Source organism: Mytilus galloprovincialis, chromosome 6, assembly GCF_965363235.1.
Source record: "Mytilus galloprovincialis chromosome 6, xbMytGall1.hap1.1, whole genome shotgun sequence".
NCBI lineage: Eukaryota > Metazoa > Mollusca > Bivalvia > Mytilida > Mytilidae > Mytilus > Mytilus galloprovincialis.
Genome location: NC_134843.1, coordinates 96141433 through 96160871, shown reverse-complemented (window position 1 = coordinate 96160871; position 19439 = coordinate 96141433). Strand labels below are relative to the sequence as shown.

The 19439-nt window shown below is 34.4% G+C and overlaps 1 long non-coding RNA gene across 1 annotated transcript in view; it reads right to left on the bottom strand.

Moving 5' to 3' along the window:
- The window catches only part of LOC143080828 (uncharacterized), a 30914-nt gene extending 14118 nt beyond the window's left edge, over positions 1 to 16796 (bottom strand). The window contains exon 1 of the long non-coding RNA XR_012979806.1: positions 16619 to 16796. This is a non-coding gene — a long non-coding RNA (uncharacterized LOC143080828). The remainder of the gene's footprint in view (positions 1 to 16618) is intronic.
- Positions 16797 to 19439: the final 2643 nt, after the last annotated feature.

The following is a 19439-nucleotide window of genomic DNA, read 5'->3' as shown; positions in this document are numbered from 1 at the left end:
AAAAGTTTATGAAAGGCAAATATATAATGAACATTCTTATGAAAAAAATGCGCAAAATCAACAAGTTATTATACTTGAAATAAGTAACAAATGCAGTTTTCTAAAGCAGCTTAACTCCTGCAAAAAAAAAGCTAATCTTCAACATTTATTGAACTTATCCATGACTTTGGCTAACCTTTAATTTGAATTTGATAAAAAAAATTATGAAAACAAACATGAAGTTGAACAATAGGATTGAGATTGCTTACAATACAATTTTCATTATTCTTTCCATTTTAAAGTCTCTAATATGTATGGTTAATAAGTGATATCACTTTAAACATTATTTAAGATATGATAGGGGCTAAAACTCCCATTCATTGTTTACGTACCCTTTCAACTAAAATTATTTAGTTACCACATGTCGCAACTAACAATTTATACAAAATAATTTGTCGATATCTTATAAGGTTAATGAAAATGAGTGAAAATAAGACAAATTCAAAAATTAGAATATGACCTTGACCTTTGACCTTGACCTAATTTTCATTTTTTTGGACCAAGGACCTCAAATCAAAAGATCCTAGGTCTCTATCACTTATGGTAATCCAGTTTAAAATACATTTCAAAATTTCAAATACAAAAAGGGAAATAACTCTCATATGGAGCGTTCATATTGCTTCGGTCGAAATTGTACAAATCATGCGAAGGATATAACGAGCAATTTTATAAAATAAATTTGTCGTAATCTTTTACGGTTGCGAAGGAGTTGTGATCACAAGGAAAACAGTGTTTAGGGAGATAACTCCTACAAAGAAAAGTATTCGGTTACGCAGGGTAAATTTCAAAAGCGCATAAACTGTTCGATATCATATACCAAATATCTAAGCGACATATTGCGAAACAAATGATTATCGCAAGAACAAAATTTGGCGGAAGAAAAAAAAATAATCAGAAGAAAAACAATAGGTCTTTCCACAGAAAAGTGGAAAGACCTAATTATGAGAAAGTAATCTTATTCATTTGTATACGGCCGTTTACCCCCGTTAACGGGATGTAATATTATGGTAAACCGTTGTCCATCCGTCCGTCCGAGGACAAGAAACTTTGGTGAATTGTTGAAATATATTGACGTAAATATTTCGAATTTAGTTTTACTAGTTATTGGATTAAAAAAGGGGGATTTTCCACTTTTCGGACAATAACTCAATACTGCTTTCAGCAGTTTTCTTGAAACTTTGGTAAATTGTTTATATAAATTTATTTGAACTCCCATTCGAATTTTGTAAATTTTATATTTTACGTTTCCGAGTTACGAGATTTTATTCTTAAAAAGAGGTGATTTGGGTGACTGATTTATATCTATTAAGATAACCTCCCTTTATTATTTTTTTTTTATCAATTTCTGATATGACATTGAGAAGTTATTTAACTTTTTTCTTTGAAAAAGCGACGGGTGTATCTTTGTTTCACTTCCAAAACCTAATTATGATTTGCATATAAATGATGCCCTAGTAAACTGATATATAAGGAACACGAAGTTAAACGGAAGCCCGGATTTCCCACCCTTTGCATATATACGTTTAATTATTATTAATCGTGGAGAACCGTAGTGTTGATCCTGACGTAAGATGTTGTACATTTCTATACTTGTTACCTTCTTATGGACTTGGAAGTGTTTTTGAATATTACACTATCGAACATTTACTCAAGTTTGATTCTATTTTTTTTTACTAACAAGGATTTTTCCAGTCTACACCAGGTAATAGTATATCCATTTTATTTATGGGACATCCTACTCCAATACTCTCGCATGTACGATGTAATTGCTTAGAAATCAATGCTGTCATCGCAGTAGTAAGACCATGAGTGGAATATAACGCAGCCACATGGGATTCCTATACGTAAGACATTAAAGATAACATAGAGCGTGTACAGAGAAGAGCAGCTCGATACGATATTTTTATACCAACAAAAAGTAAATAGCCTGGAATAAATTGCCGGAATCGACAGTGAAAACTCCCAACATGGAATCTTTCAAGACACTGATCACGTAGATGATGGAATGTTTTTATCCTGATCCGACTGTACAGCATGCACAGTATTTTTTATTTTTGATCTTTTATTGTAAATAGATATTGCAGCACTTTCGTACGCACAAATGAGTTTAATAACTATACCAAAGTAAAAATATTTTCCTCAGCAGATTACGGGTTAGGTAGTTCGCCTGCCTTTTGTATTCTTAATGATATTCACACAGAGATTATGCCAAATGTCCGGTATCGCCAGAGAATTGAACACCGAATAGAGTTGTCAAGCAGACGGCAATATTCAATATTCAATAATTCACAAAATTATTGTAATATTTGTTTGTGATATATGGTATATTTAACCATTATATACTACATCCACGAGGGTACCTGTGATATATATGGTATATTTGACCATTATGTACTACATCCACGAGGGTACCTGTGATATATATGGTATATTTGACCATTATATATTACATCCACGACGGTACCTGTGATATATATGGTGTCTTTGACCATTATATATTACATCCACGAGGGTACCTGTGCTATATATGGTATATTTGACAATAAAATACCACATCCACTAGGATACCTATGATATATATGGTATATTTAACCATTATGTACTACATCCACGAGGGAACCTGTGATATATATGGTATATTTGACTATTATATACTACATCCACGAGGGTACCTGTGATATATATGGTGTCTTTGACAATGATATATTACATCCACGACGGTACCTGTGATATATATGGTGTCTTTGACCATAATATATTACATCCACGAGGGTACCTGTGATATATATGGTATATTTGACCATTATATACTACATCCACGAGGGTACCTCTGCTATATATAGGCTGTATTTGACCATTATATATTACATCCACGAGGGTACCTGTGATATATATGGTATATTTGACTATTATATACTACATCCACGAGGGTACCTGTAATATATATGGTGTCTTTGACCATGATATATTACATCCACGAGGGTACCTGTGATATATATGGTATATTTGACTATTATATACTACATCCACGAGGGTACCTCTGCTATATATAGGCTGTATTTGACCATTATATATTACATACACGAGGGTACCTGTGATATATATGGTATATTTGACAATAAAATACCACATCCATCAGGATACTTGTGATATATATGGTATATTTGACCATTATGTACTACATCCACGAGGGTACCTGTGATATATATGGTATATGTGACCATTATGTACTACATCACCGAGGGTACCTGTGATATATATGGTATATTTGACTATTATATACTACATCCACGAGGGTACCTGTGATATATATGGTGTCTTTGACCATTATATACTACATCCACGAGGGTACCTGTGATATATATGGTATATTTGACTATTATATACTACATCCACGAGGGTACCTGTGATATATATGGTATATTTGACCATTATATATTACATCCACGACGGTACCTGTGATATATATGGTGTCTTTGACCATGATATATTACATCCACGAGGGTACCTGTGATATATATGGTATATTTGACCATTATATACTACATCCACGAGGGTACCTGTGATATATATAGGCTGTATTTGACCATTATATATTACATCCACGAGGGTACCTGTGATATATATGGTGTCTTTTACCATGATATACTACATCCATGAGGGTACCTGTGATATATATGGTGTCTTTGACCATGATATATTACATCCACGAGGGAACCTGTGATATATATGGTATATTTGACCATTATATACTACATCAACGAGGGTACCTGTGATATATATAGGCTGTATTTGACCATTATATATTACATTCACGAGGGTACCTGTGATATATATGGTGTCTTTTACCATGATATACTACATCCATGAGGGTACCTGTGATATATATGGTATATTTGACCATTATATACTACATCCACGAGGGTACCTGTGCTATATATGGGCGTTTTTCAATAAAAGCGTACATTTCAGACCTAAAAAAAATGGAAAATCAACTTGTCTAAAATTTAATTTCAAGAGTTATTTTGAATACCTCTATAATAGACCTGTTTGTAAACAAAAAGTGCAATCTTAAATATTCTTTAAAATGATATTATTTTCATAATTTGTGTACTGTTTCGTAGGGGACTTTTGTCCCCTACGAAACTTCTTTTAAACACACATATTTTTTGCAATTTTAAATGTTTCCTATAGACATTCCAGTTTGTTTACTTTAAATACTAGAAAAATATCATTTTTTTCTGAATTAGAAAATCATTTTTATCGATAAAGATTAGACAGTACTTCACATATGAAGGTTCAACTCATGTTACGAAGTGGACATTTTGATGCGTTTCGCAGTGGACAAAACCGTTTCGTAGTGGACAAAAAGTTTCGTAGTTGACATCAACCCTATTATATGTTAATAAAAACATAATAAAAATTACATGAAACTAACCCTTGTTATTTGTTTTGCACGAATATAATTGAAAAAAGATTAAAAAAAAGACTCCATGGTAGTTGTAGTGTCCACTACGAAACGTTTTTCTCCCATACTTGTTTCGTAGGGGACCGTTTCGTAAGGGACGTATTCGCATGCTTTATTTTTTCCCCACAATCCCTATATTGCAATAGTAACAAGACTGATTGTATTTATCAAAGCATTTATCAAGCTGTACACTGATATTTTTTTCATAGTTTTAAAACCAGATACGGAAGGAGATTTGACCCGTTTCGTAGGGGACATTATCAAAAATACGGTATCACTCTGGTCCATTTGATGTGCTCAATTTTTCTTACCAACAATTTAATTGCCGTTATAAAAGCATCACTTCTTTTGTAAGACCCTAATGTTTATAACTCTTGCAAACAAAAATTACATTGATTTTATAAAAGTGTTTATTGGCAAATTTTAATGACTTCGTTTCGTAGTGGACAATTTGTGAGGGACACACCTTCTGAAATTAAAAAACCTATATTGAAAGCTGTTTATTAGAATATGTTGGCTCTGAACATACTTTTGAATTATTAAAGAACTTATGTAAAGTAAAAAAAACATTAATTTCTTCATTTGTTTACGATATTTTAGAGTATGAATCTTGAACAGGCGGTCTAGGGACATGCCATTTTGGTTGTTTTGGACCATTCAGGAGTCAATATCTTATCAATCCCTCTAAAAAATAAACTGTTTCTTTGCTTAAAAATGTTAAATCTAATTCAATGTACTGACTGCACAAAAAATTACTTGCAAAGATCAAACACATTTTTTTTAAAGTGGCTAGGACAAGAAAATACGTTTTTATTGAAAAACGCCCATATAGGCTGTATTTGACCATTATATATTACATCCACGAGGGTACCTGTGATATATATGGTGTCTTTTACCATGATATACTACATCCACGAGGGTACCTGTGATATATATGGTATATTTGACCATTATTTGCTGCATCCACGAGGGTACCTGTGCTATATATAGGCTGTATTTGACCATTATATATTATATCCACGAGGGTACCTGTGCTATATATAGGCTGTATTTGACCATTATATATTACATCCACGAGGGTACCTGTAATATATATGGTATATTTAACCATTATGTACTACATCAACGAGGGTACCTGTGATATATATGGTATATTTAACCATTATGTACTACATCCACGAGGGTACCTGTGATATATATGGTGTCTTTGACCATGATATACTACATCCATGAGGGTACCTGTGATATATATGGTGTCTTTGACCATTATATATTACATCCACGAGGGTACCTGTGATATATATTGTATATTTGACTATTATATACTACATCCACGAGGGTACCTGTGATATATATGGTGTCTGACCATGATATATTACATCCACGAGGGTACCTGTGATATATATGGTGTCTTTGACCATAATATATTACCTCCACGAGGGTACCCTTGATATATATGGTATATTTGACAATAAACTACCACATCCACCAGGATACCTGTGATATATATGGTATATGTGACCATTATGTACTACATCCACGAGGGCACCTGTGATATATATGGTATATTTGACTATTATATACTACATCCACGAGGGTACCTGTGATATATATGGTGTCTTTGACCATAATATATTACCTCCACGAGGGTACCCTTGATATATATGGTATATTTGACAATAAACTACCACATCCACCAGGATACCTGTGATATATATGGTATATTTAACCATTATGTACTACATCCACGAGGGTACCTGTGATATATATGGTATATTTGACTATTATATACTACATCCACGAGGGTACCTGTGATATATATGGTGTCTTTGACCATAATATATTACCTCCACGAGGGTACCCTTGATATATATGGTATATTTGACAATAAACTACCACATCCACCAGGATACCTGTGATATATATGGTATATTTAACCATTATGTACTACATCCACGAGGGTACCTGTGATATGTATGGTATATGTGACCATTATGTACTACATCCACGAGGGTACCTGTGATATATATGGTATATGTGACCATTATGTACTACATCCACGAGGGTACCTGTAGTATATATGGTATATTTGACCATTATATACTACATCCACGAGGGTACCTGTGATATATATGGTGTCTTTGATCATGATATATTACATCCACGAAGGTACCCTTGATATATATGGTATATTTGACAATAAAATACCACATCCACCAGGATACCTGTGATATATATAGTATATTTAACCATTATGTACTACATCCACGAGGGCACCTGTGATATATATGGTATATTTGACTATTATATACTACATCCACGAGGGTACCTGTGATATATATGGTGTCTTTGACCATGATATATTACATCCACGAGGGTACCTGTGATATATATTGTGTCTTTGACCATAATATTGTAACGTGTCCTCCTCGTGTGAAACTCTGCAACTTTCAAAATGCAATGGACTCGGAAGGAGAACCTCTTGTGTGTATGCTACTCTTTTGTATAGCGGGGAGGAGTGTAACTGAGTTACAGGACTGGATCTCTGAACACTGTTTTACCTTCGGGCAGTGCTCAACGGACTCAGTTCCGATGTTGACACATTTTGGCTAAAATTAGCAATACCAATTGAAGTTAATTATTTAATTTATGAGACAAATATTTTATGATGTTATAAGATATAATGTTATTAACTTCAACAAATGTAACTGATTACTTAATATTTTAATAGTCACCAAGATTAAGCAAGCAAATCGTAGGGATGTTCCTGGTCAAACAATACAAATAAAATCAATACTTAGCAATATAATAAAAATGACTAGCTTTGAGCTATTATATCCTAACTTAGAAAATCGGCGGAATTACAATAACGTATGATGTGTTCCTAAACTATGTAATAATCGAACGCGTATAGAGAAACAATAGAGACCTTTTCAATAGATCTGTATAGCTATTTGCTATTGGATACCTAAATTACACGTTTCTCTGAATACCTTTTCGTATAGAATTCGTATTAGAAAGGATAAATTTTTATACCTAAAATATGTATGGAATTATTGTGTGAATATGCCGGTAGGTCACGTAGACCGTTAATAGTTCTTTAAAACTTAATAGTGTCTTTTATTGTATAATTAAATTAAAGACTCTGGTAACGAGTCGTTAAGTATATTACGTCAACAGAAATTGAGTCAGAATAATGACTTTAATGACTTGAAAAAGCTTTTTAAATAAGCTAACCTTGAAATGTGTCACGTTGTTTATATAATGGAAAAGGTCAGAAAGACTCCTAAAGTTGCTTTATTATAGCAGTTTGGAAGTTGGCTTTTGGCTAGCTGTTGCCTTATGCCCAGTTGAACCACAACTGAAACAATGCAATACGCACGCTCTTTTATACCTTAATTTCGACTAGAAAATGACGTTTCGACTCTAAAAGACTCGAAACGTTACGTCTTTGACACGTTTAACGACAATCGATACTTGCTTTACGGCAATTGTACTGGAATAACAAAGTTGACCTTTCAATATAAGCAATCGTACAAAATTGATTGACCAGGTATCCCTACGAAGCAATGATAAGTGTGCATGATATGGAAATAATGTTACATGTAAAATCATCTTAACAATGAAGTTTCAAATCACGTAAATAATCAGAAAGATACAAAACAGGTAAGTGCATGCTTTAACTTTTACGTTGCATTTGACGTCCAGAATTATTTGAAGTTTATTTGTTTTAAACAGTTTTTATGCATATGATTATATATATATGAATATTATTAAAAAGAAAACTTGGTGACTAAAACTGAACATGACCTGTTAAAGGACGGTAGAGTTAAAAAAAGGGGGGAACAGCGCAAACGCTAAAACGTTACATTGCCCCCTTCTATAAAAAATCAGGGAATGATCGAACATGATAAATTTAAACACAATAAAAACATGATATAAGTACATATGTCAAATATAAAATACAACTAACAATAATATTTTTCAAATGTCCATTCTATAATCTGAAATCCTGAATGTCTCTACTTCATCTCTGGTTAAAATCCACCCCCAACCCCCAATGTCTATCTTCCAGTTACATTAACTCAAACATAATCTTCATCTCTCCACTCTGTGTTGCCATGTCCTTTGTAGTAGTTTCTGTTTGGGTCTCTTTCTCAGATGTTTCGGGCATCTGGATGACATCTTCTTCAGTTGTTTCCTCTTCTGTGTCGCTTCCCTCTATCACTACCACTGTTGTCTCTGTATACTCTCCATTCTCTACCGACTCTGTCACATCTTTTACCGGCTCTGTCACATATATTGGCAATGGTTTTTCTTCAATAGGTGGAGAAGGCGGCCTAAAGCTTTTTGAACAAGTAGGATCGGGCATCCAATAGGCACTCAGTTCATATACTGTTCCATCAGGCAGAATTGCCTTTTCTACTTTCTTCACACCACCTATGCCATCAGGGATGACGGAGCCTGAATACATTTGGCTGCTTCTTCTTGCCTTTTCTCGAATACATAAAACCCTGGCAGCATCCTCAGAGGTTTGGTATAAAGAGGGCGGTGCCATGAATCTTTTCTTTTCGTCCTTCAAGTCATCCTTTTTTGGGAGGATGAGATGTCTATTTCTTTCCTCCGACAGCTTTTCTTCTTCTTTCTTGCTTTTGGCTTTTTCAGTGGTTTTTGGTGTTTCTATTTTCCTTTTATTAGGAGTAGTAGGTAGAGGGGAAATTGGTCTGACCGGCGATTCAAAAAGTGCCATCAAATTCTCTGGTAACTGTGGTAAGCTTTCATCGTCATATCCCAAAGTGATAGGGACAGGGGACTTTATTGGTGAAAAGTTCATCATACTAGTACATTTCTCTGGGGACTTTTCAAATTTCTGGATCAATGGCGCCCTCTTCATTGGTGATACCGGGATGACCAATGTTGGATTCGACCTCGGTTTTTCATTGTTATGTTTAGTTTTCTTTTCTGCTGCTTTTACTTGTTCTGCATGTCTTGCCTTTTCGTGTTCCTTCATCCTGAAGGCCAGGCTGCTAGAAACCTTATAGGGTAATATCTACATTCAAGTATGGTTTTGGAATGCTTATTCCTCACATGTCTCATCATTTTCTCCCTTGACAAATATTCAGCACCACAGTGCCTGCACGTAAACATCATCTAAATAAAGAACATTTTATCTTTAGAATAGGAAATGAAAATACAATGTAAAAACCTTTGACCAGGAGGATCCCATCTAGCTTGCTTGTGTTATTAATTATTTAAGTTGAATTTAATTTTATCTTTGTTTCAGGTACATCTGAGTTAGTTTATGAAATATCCAACGGTATGCAGTAATCATCAGACCTGTTGTATATTAAGACACATAGGGCATTTATTACTCATCCCCCTGTGCACTCCAGTGAGGCAAAACTAGGACACAGACGCAACTCATTGCCTCTAGAGCTTTTCTATACCATTTAATGATTACTTCATAAGTTATCTTCATTTTGTCAAATAAATAGATTCTGGGTACAAAGTATGTGCTGCAGTTCACATCTAAGTACCAGTTTTCATTATACCAAGTGTGTTATGTACACTAATATTGTTATACTTTATAAATATCAATATAATATGATATTATGATAAGAACATTTTTTATTGAAAATAGAACTCAAAAGGGCATTATTAGTTGTTATTGGGTAAATAATATGAAATTAGTTTGAGCTTTTCATGTCTTTCAGGCAACAGTATGCTCAGTGCTTTTATTATTTATATTTTTGTCTTCGTTTTGTTTTGAACAACACAGTTAATAACTTTTCCGTAATATGGTTTTAAACGGTCGTGATGAACAACCTGTGACCTTGAAGATGGATTCTTCTGAATTTTGTAGGTCACATCAGACAGAACAGTTAGTATAAAGTATGGGCCATCCCATTTTCTTTGAAGTTTAGGACTTAGGTTTTTGACCCGAGTAGGGGTATACAACCACACTACATTCCCCTTCTGGTATGAATGTTGATAGCTCTTAATATCATATTGTTTTTTTCTGATTTTCACTGGCATTCACCATATTTTGTCTTGCTTTCTCATGTACTTTCCACATGTTTTGCGTTATCTGAATCATATGTTCATTTACTACTTGGGTTTCATCGATAAAATCTTCGTGTTGGGGATGGGGGCCATAAATTAAGTCAATGGGGAGTTCAATCTCTCGACCAAGCATCAGTTTACAAGGTGAAAATTTTGTTGACTCGTGTACTGATGACCGGTAGGTTTTGATTGGAACAGACATATTTACTAAGTATTTCTTCCAAACTACGATTGAGTCGCTCCACAAGCCCGTCACTTTGAGGGCGGTAAGGAGTGGTTCTAGTTTTATCGATACAGAGTCGGGTACATAATTCTTTAAATAATGCCGACTCAAATTGTCGTCCCTGGTCTGTGTGGATTTGTCTGGGAACACCAAATCTACACACAAAGTTATTTGCAAAGTTATCTATAATAGTTTTGGTCTCCATATCAGGCATGGGATACCCTTCAGCCCATCTGGTGAAGTAGTCTGATACTATCAAGGCATATTTATTGCCCTTCTTCGATAATGGAAATGGCCCTATTATATCTAGAGCCACGTTCCATTGGTGCTCCAACATGATATTGCTTCATTTTACTCTTGGCCCTTCTCGGAGGCTGTTTTCTAGAAGTGCACAGGGTACACTGCTGTATCCACTTTAAAATGTCTGTTTTGAAATCCACCCAATAAAATCTTCTCCGGACACGAGCAACCGTTTTATGTATGCCTAAATGTCCTGACGTTGGATTATTGTGTAATAATTGTAAGATATCTTTTGTCCAACAACTGGGAACCAGTAACTGGTTAACTGTCACATTAGTAATTGTGTCAAGCCATTGCCTGTTTAAAACACCATTCTCAAAAACAATACGGTCCCATTGAGACCAATACCGTTTGATTATTGGGTTTTGTATTGCTATGTCCCCCCATTTCGGTTTATCTTTCGACTCGGTTTTCATCTGATATAATTTACCTAGGATTTCGTCAGATTTTTGTGCCTGTATTATTTCTTCGGTTGTCTTTTGTTGAATCCATTGCGTCTCATCTTCAGTATTTTGGTCCTCTATATCGTCATTTGTCTTTGCCATTCTAATGCACCCTTCCAATTCAGTATTAGTAAATTCTTTTTGATCTTGTTTATTGCAGTGGCTACACGGGTAGCATGGTCTGCGCGATAGCCCATCAGCATTCCCATGAAGTCGCCCAGGTCTATGTTGAACCTCAAAGTTATACGTATTTAGAACTTCTAACCATCGGGCCATTTGACCTTCTGGATTTTTGAACCTTAATAACCAATTTAAAGCACCATGGTCTGTGCGAACTAAAAATGGACTGCCATATAAATAATGGTGAAAATTTCTTATCGCAGAAACAATTGCCAGGAGTTCTCTCCTTGTCACACAGTATTGTCTCTCAGGCTTACTCAGCGATCGACTATAATAAGCTATGACACTTTCTTTTCCATTAACTGTTTGGGACAATACAGCACCAAGACTATACCCACTAGCGTCCGTGTCTAAAATGAAAGGTTTTTTAATGTCGGGATAACCCAGAAGTGGTGAAGTTGTAAGCGCGTTTTTTAGTTCTTGAAAAGCATTTTCACAAGTTTCAGTCCAATCATACTGAACGTTTTTCTCTGTCAGTTTGGTCAATGGCTTTGCTATAGTGGCGAAGTCTTTAATGAACCGTTTGTAATAAGAACATGTACCCAAGAAACTTCTTACTTCTTTAATGTTTTTGGGAGATGGCCAAGATTTAACTGTTTCGATCTTTTCAGTGTCTGTTGAAATGCCTTCTTCCGAAACTATATGACCCAGAAAAGAAACCCTTTTTTGAAATAAGTGGCATTTTTTGGGAGCCACTTTTAAACCATTAGTGGCTATTCTGCCTAAAACTTCATCAAGTCTCTTTAAATGCGATTCGAAGGAATCAGCAAATATAATTATGTCATCTATGTAAATCAAACAAGTCTCCCAGTTTAACCCTGCTAGTACGTACTCCATTAGTCTCTGGAATGTGGCTACACCATTACATAGACCCATGGCCATGACATTGAAATGGAAAAGACCTTTAGAAGTTGAGAAAGCAGTTTTCTCTTTGTCCTGGGGGTCCATTTCGACTTGGAAATATCCACTCGATAAGTCCAACACAGAAAACCATTTAGAGCCCCTCAATGCATCTAGGGAATCGTCTATTCTTGGAAGTGGGTATGAATCCTTGATTGTCTTACTATTTAAGATTCTGAAATCTGTGCATATTCTCGTAGAAGAGTCTTTCTTTTTCACAAGAACGAGACTTGTTGACCAAGGACTTTTAGATGGTTCTATTATGCCACAATCAAGGAGTCGTTGTACCTCCTTGTCGGCTTCCTCTCTTTTATGAAAAGGTAATCTTCGGGGTTGTAATTTAACTGGAGTAGCCGTTCCTGTGTTTATCTTATGTCTAATGGCTGTTGCTCTACCCAAGTCATCTTTTGTTTTTGAAAATGTACCTTTATGTCGTACAAGTACTTGTTTCAACTCATCAACCTGAGACTCTGAAAGATTTGAACTACTTCTCTCAAACATATCTTGTAAATACAAAGGAATATCTTCTGAGTTTTCTTTAGTTATCATCTGTGATACTTTACAAGTATCTTCATATCTTTGAGTCATGTCAACTGACTCACAAACAGCAGTACAAGTTGACTTAAATACCGTTTGTACTTCATCTGTCAAGTTTGCTATCCTCAAAGGGACATGACCTTGACTCGGGTCAACTAAAGCCTTAGCAATCAGGATATTGCTAGTATGATTTGACATTACTGGTTCGACAATTGCGTCCATGATGTGTGATGAGTCACCTTGAATAGTTGCATTGACAATCATTTCAGTATGGGCAGGAATGGTCATTTTTTCATTTATGGAAACCTTAAAAACTGAAGGCATTTGACTCAACTTCATGCAATTTATTTTGATTCCATTTATGGTTAATATTCCAAAGCCTAAATCAAGGTTACATTTATTTTTATGTAAAAGTCATACCCCAGTACAGCTGGTGCATCAATTTCTGCTACAGTAAATTTTTGTGTTATCGAACTTCCCCCAATCTTCACAGGTAAGTCAATTGTTCCTAAGGTTGGGATACTGTCACCATTTGCCATGCAAAGTTTTCTTTTGTTTATCTTTAATAATGATTTTACTTCAGGAGGAAAAGCATCAAATTTTCTAGGATGTATAATACAGAGTGTTGCTCCTGTATCAACAAAACAGTTTATGTTAATATTTGAAATAAAACATTTTATAAAAAGACTGTCTTGTTTATTTTCATTAAATTGGTAAATATTAGACCTAACATCCAAATGTAATGCTGGTGACAGGTCCGCTTCACCAGCATTTTCTAGTTTCCCTGTCTATCAGTCTGGGTACCCTGTGTATATTGTGAACCATAATTAAACCTTTGCTGTGTGTTGGGTGATGAGCGGTACTGTACAGTATTATTTTGTCTATCATTTTGGTATTTACGACAAGTTTTTTTCATATGACCTTTAATGCCACAATAGAAGCAGGTAACACCAGAGTAGTCATTAGACTTTTGAAATTTAGCCATGTCATCTAATTGATGACTCATTTTTGCAATCTGTCCTAAAATGTTATCTTCGTCATCTATTTGTTCAAATGGGGTATCATGTTGCATTCGAATAGCTGGTTTTGTGTTAGTAAGCCTCTTTTGATCAACAACAAATGCTTCGTACTCTACACCAACCCTTACACAATCGCCAATTGTTTTAGGTTCCCTATTAAAAAGTGTAAGTTGAATTTTAGTGTCATTTACCGCTCGTATGAAACAGTCTTTAGCTAACTGGTCCCTTATGTCAATAGGAGCTGTTGGGTAGGCTAAGCGTGTGATACGTTTTATTTCTTGGGCTAGTTCCAGAAGTGCTTGTCCTTGTTTCCTAAACAAGGAATTCATTTGGGCTTTATACATGTTAGCTTGATTGGCTGGCTCAAATCTTGACGTAAGCTCTGCCACCAAATATTTGTAATCGAGTCTCATTTCTGGCTCTAAGTCAGTTACTATTCCCCGAGCGTCACCTTTTAAACTTGCCGTAGTGGCTCAAGCACGAAAATCAATATTGTTGAGATGACCAAGGATAATCTATAAATATTAGTAATATAACACCAAAACAGCTTTCTGAATGTTTTAAATCCCCTTATCTTCATTCTTGTTATGAATGAAAAGGCAAATTGCAATATATATGTAAGAATTTGTATTTTTTATCACAAGAAACACCAAGAATAACTTAAGTAGTCACCAATTGGATAAAATTTCAAAAACACAGCAAAAAGGTGCATTATAATATTAATGCCTCAGCAGCAAAAAATGGATATTCCAGGTGAAATCTAAATATATATACCATATCCTAAGGTATGACTGAAATAACTGTTAGTTTTATTAATTATATTTCTCACATGAATAGTAAATGTATTGTTCAAAATGAGCAGAACAATTATCCAAATGACTAATGTAAATGCCAGCACAAAAAGGTAAGAAAAATTGTTTATAATACCTATAACATACTGATTTTTAAAAATACAATACCTTTTACTGTTTCATCAGATTTACTTTTACCCTGCTTTCTAGCTAGCTCCTGTAAATAATTTTTTTTCAAAAACTTAACTTATGTAGAGTTTGAATAAAAATATTGCATTTAAATTAACATTACATTTATTTTCTTTCAACAGTAAAAGATTGTCCCTGAATTATTTAGCATTCAAGATATATTTACAGCTTTGATTCACGGACTCCAAATGCAGCCCAAATTATTTTAAGTAGTATAATGGTAGCTTTCAGAAATATTAAGTTCAATCTCATACAATGGAATTTCCTATTCTGATTTTAGTGTGATAATATACTGTTACTGCTTTAAGCTCATAAAGGAGTTAAAATTATAGGTTTAAAAGTTTGAACACAATGAACCAAAGGATAAGAACAGTTTTAATTCAGCAAAGTTGATTTACATCACTGACAATCATACAATATTTTTTAGAGATAGTTGTTGTGTCCTCTAGAATATATGTACAATATAAGCCTTGTTTCACTGCGTAGGAATCCATTTGAACATAAACAGGTGAGGAAAAGTATCAATCACTGCCAAATTTCTAGAATAGGAAATCTTAAAAAATCTCAGCTAAAATAGATTGGTCTTTTTTCATGTCACAATAAAAATTTCAGAAAAAAACAAGAAAACTAGACCTCATATTTAAATTTCACCAATCATTTGCCAAAAACAAATATTTCACTTGTGAGGAGAAATATAAATAACTCTGACTATCAGACAGAATTAAAAACTAGAGGCTCCAAAGAGCCTGTGTCGCTCACCTTGGTCTATGTGAATATTAAACAAAGGAAGCAGATGGATTCATGACAAAATTGTGTTTTGGTGATGGGATGCGTTTGAACATCTTACTTTACTGAACATTCTTGCTCCTTACAATTATCTCTATCTATAATGAACTTGGCCCAGTAGTTTCAGTGGAAAATATTAGTAAAAATTTACAAATTTTATGAAAATTGTTAAAAATGACTCTAAAAGACAATAACTCCTTAGGGGGTCAATTGACCATTTTTTTGGTTTTTGAGTTATAAGCCAAAAAGCTGCATTTTACCCCTATGTTCTATTTTTAGCTGTGGTGGCCATCTTGATTTGATGGCTGGGTCACCGGACACATTGTTTAAACTAGATACCCCAAAGATGATTGTGGCCAAGTTTGGATTAATTTGGCCCAGTAGTTTCAGAGGGGAAGATTTTTGTAAAAGATAACTAAGATTTACGAAAAATGGTTAAAAATTGACTATAAAGGGCAATAACTCCTGAAGTGGTCAACTGACCATTTCGGTCACTTGACTTATTTGTAAATCTTACTTTGCTGAACATTATTGCAGTTTACAGTTTATCTCTATCTATAATAATATTCAAGATAATAACCAAAAACAGCAAAATTTCCTTAAAATTACCATTTCAGGGGCAGCAACCCAACAACGGGTTGTCTGATTCATCTGAAAATTTCAGGGCGATAGAAATTGACCTGATAAACAATTTTACTCCATGTCAGATTTGCTCTAAATGCTTTGGTTTTTGAGTTATAAGCCAAAAACTGCATTTTACCCCTATGTTCTATTTTTAGCCATGGCGGCGATCTTGGTTGGTTGGCCGGGTCACTGGACACATTTTTAAACTAGATACCCCAATGATGATTCTGGCCAAGTTTGTTTTAATTTGGCCCAGTAGTTTCAGAGGAGAAGATTTTTGTAAAAGTTAACGACAATGGATGACGACGGCTGACGACGGACGACGGACGCAAAGTGATGGGAAAAGCTCACTTGCCCCTTCGGGCCAGGTGAGCTAAAAAAGATAAAATAAAGGAAGTATATAAATGATAACAATGTCATACCTGCCATCATTTTTTTTTTCAAGCATATGCAATGCGTCTTCTTTCCACTTTTCCAGGAAGGAAATACATGACACTGATCTTCTCTGAAATAGTGAACCAGAACATGCGAAGGAATGTCTATCAAATCTGTTCAAATTTGTTTTTATAACAAAAGTGATCCAGAAGACATTATTCTACAACAGTATCATATATGTGCATAATAAAATTATTGTGGAAAAGGGTTGAATACATTTTTGGGTATTGGGTTATCTGAAATAAATTTGTTTTTTTTTACAGGCCAATTAACATAAAAACAGTTGATTCTTTAATAAACAACTGCATTGAAGCAATTCCTGAAGATCAAGTTAAATAATAATTAATTAGCTGCATCTTGTGACCAACAGTTTATCTAAATAGATGTAGGAAGACGTGGTATGAGTGCCAAGGTGACAACTCTCCATCCAAGACAAAATTCATAAAAGTTAACCATTATAGGTCAATGTACGATCTTCAACATGGAGCCTAGGCTATAAAAATAATTTAATTTTGGATGTAACACGTCTTCTGATTGGCTGATGTCGTTTTGTATATCAGTGCATAGACATAATTTAGTCATGTGAGTGTGACGTCATCAACGTTTTTTTCATTTTTTACTCCAGTTTGAAATATAAGAAATAACTGTAATATTTTATCTGCCTATTCGAAATAACATAAAAAAAATGTGGTGCACACTTTAAAATAACCCACTACACAGGTTATTCAGTGTGCACCACATTTTTAATGTTATTTCTTCATAGACAGAAAAAATATTACAGTCATTCCTTAAATAAAATCTCCTTAACATTATTCTTTCATTGTTTGTAGAAGGAAAATCCACACATAAACACAAAATGATATCTCAAAGTTATATATCTGTTAGATATGCAAATGAAAAATACAAGAAATTTTCAATAACGTATTTTCCAAATACCTTTTTGGCGTTCTCACGAAGTCTATATCTTTTTTCTTTATTTTCATCAGATATTGCAGATGGTAAATCATTCTCCTCTTCATTAATATTCGTTAGTTCATTAATAATCACGCCTTCATCACTATTCTCCTCTTCATCAATATTCTCCTCCTGTTCATCAATATTTTCCTCCTGTTCATCACTTGTATGTCCTACATTCAGATCATCTGTAGATATTGACATATCATGATTCTGCGAGTGGATCACACAGTAAATTGCCCCAGTAACGCCTCTGCTTGGTGTAATGTTTTCAATAATGATATTTCCTAGCTCTTCAAATGTTAAAACTATTGGTGACTTTAGTTTGGAATCTAACAGTAGTATGGTATCTTGAACCAGCTTAATAGATAACCAGTGCTGAGAAAATGATTGTCTAATAATGAGTGAAACCATTCCAAAGATCTTTGAAAGCTGATTGCATACACTAATTTCTATTTCTACTGGGGAAAGTGTCTGAAGGGAAGAGGTATTCAGAGGAATGATGTCATATCCCTGATCTTGAAATACCCTTTGCATGACCTCTATTGAATAAAAGCCTTCTTTATCTCTCATTGGTTCTAAATGAGCTATGAAGCCATATGATGGATTATCCCCCATTGAAAGCCACAGCTGATCAGCAGCCAGGTACATGTCATCAAATGTAACTATTGGACCCTCATCTGGTATTCCTATTATATTATTGATGCTGCAAAGTCCACAGTAGTTGCTTGAGCCTTGGGTTTGAAAATTTCCAAAATTTGTTTTTTGTTAAAAGAACTTGGTTTCTTCTATGATCTTCAGCCTTCTGAAATAAAACCTGGTTTGCGTATCTCATATTCCTTGGTATGATGGCAGTTTCCTCCTCTGTTAGATTAGAACTAGAATCAATTAATGCTGTAAAGGTTTCGTTTAGAATTTTGGTTTCTTCTGTTTGGAATTTGAGGATTTCAACTGAAATTTCTGAATTTTCTGTTTGGTTTGAATTAATTTTTTGGCATGAACTGACTGTGGCTTCTTGTTCTAAAACTGTGGCTTCTTGTTCTAAGACTGTGGCTTCTTGTTCTAAGACTGTGGCTTCTTGTTCTAAGACTGTGGCTTCTTGTTCTAAATCAATGATGTTGTCTATTCTTTCCTCTTCTAAAACTTCCATGCATACATGTTCCTCTGCATTCTCCACAGTGTTGCTTGGATAGTTTTGGCAAATTTGACCTAGGCTGTTAAATTTAAGACTACATCCTAATGCTTTTTGTACTTTCTTCATATTAATCAAATTATTCTTTGTATTTCTTAGGTGATGAATAAGTCTAACTTGAAACATATGGTTAGTTGGAGTAAGGTTGTTTAAAAAGTATAGATCTTTCCTACTTGAGCTAAACAGTTGTTCAACAGTCTGTGTGTCAACTAATCCAGATATTTCCCTCACGAGTGAACATCTCCATAACGTCTCTTCTCTTTTCTTTGTATTATTCTGATGGAACCAGTCATACA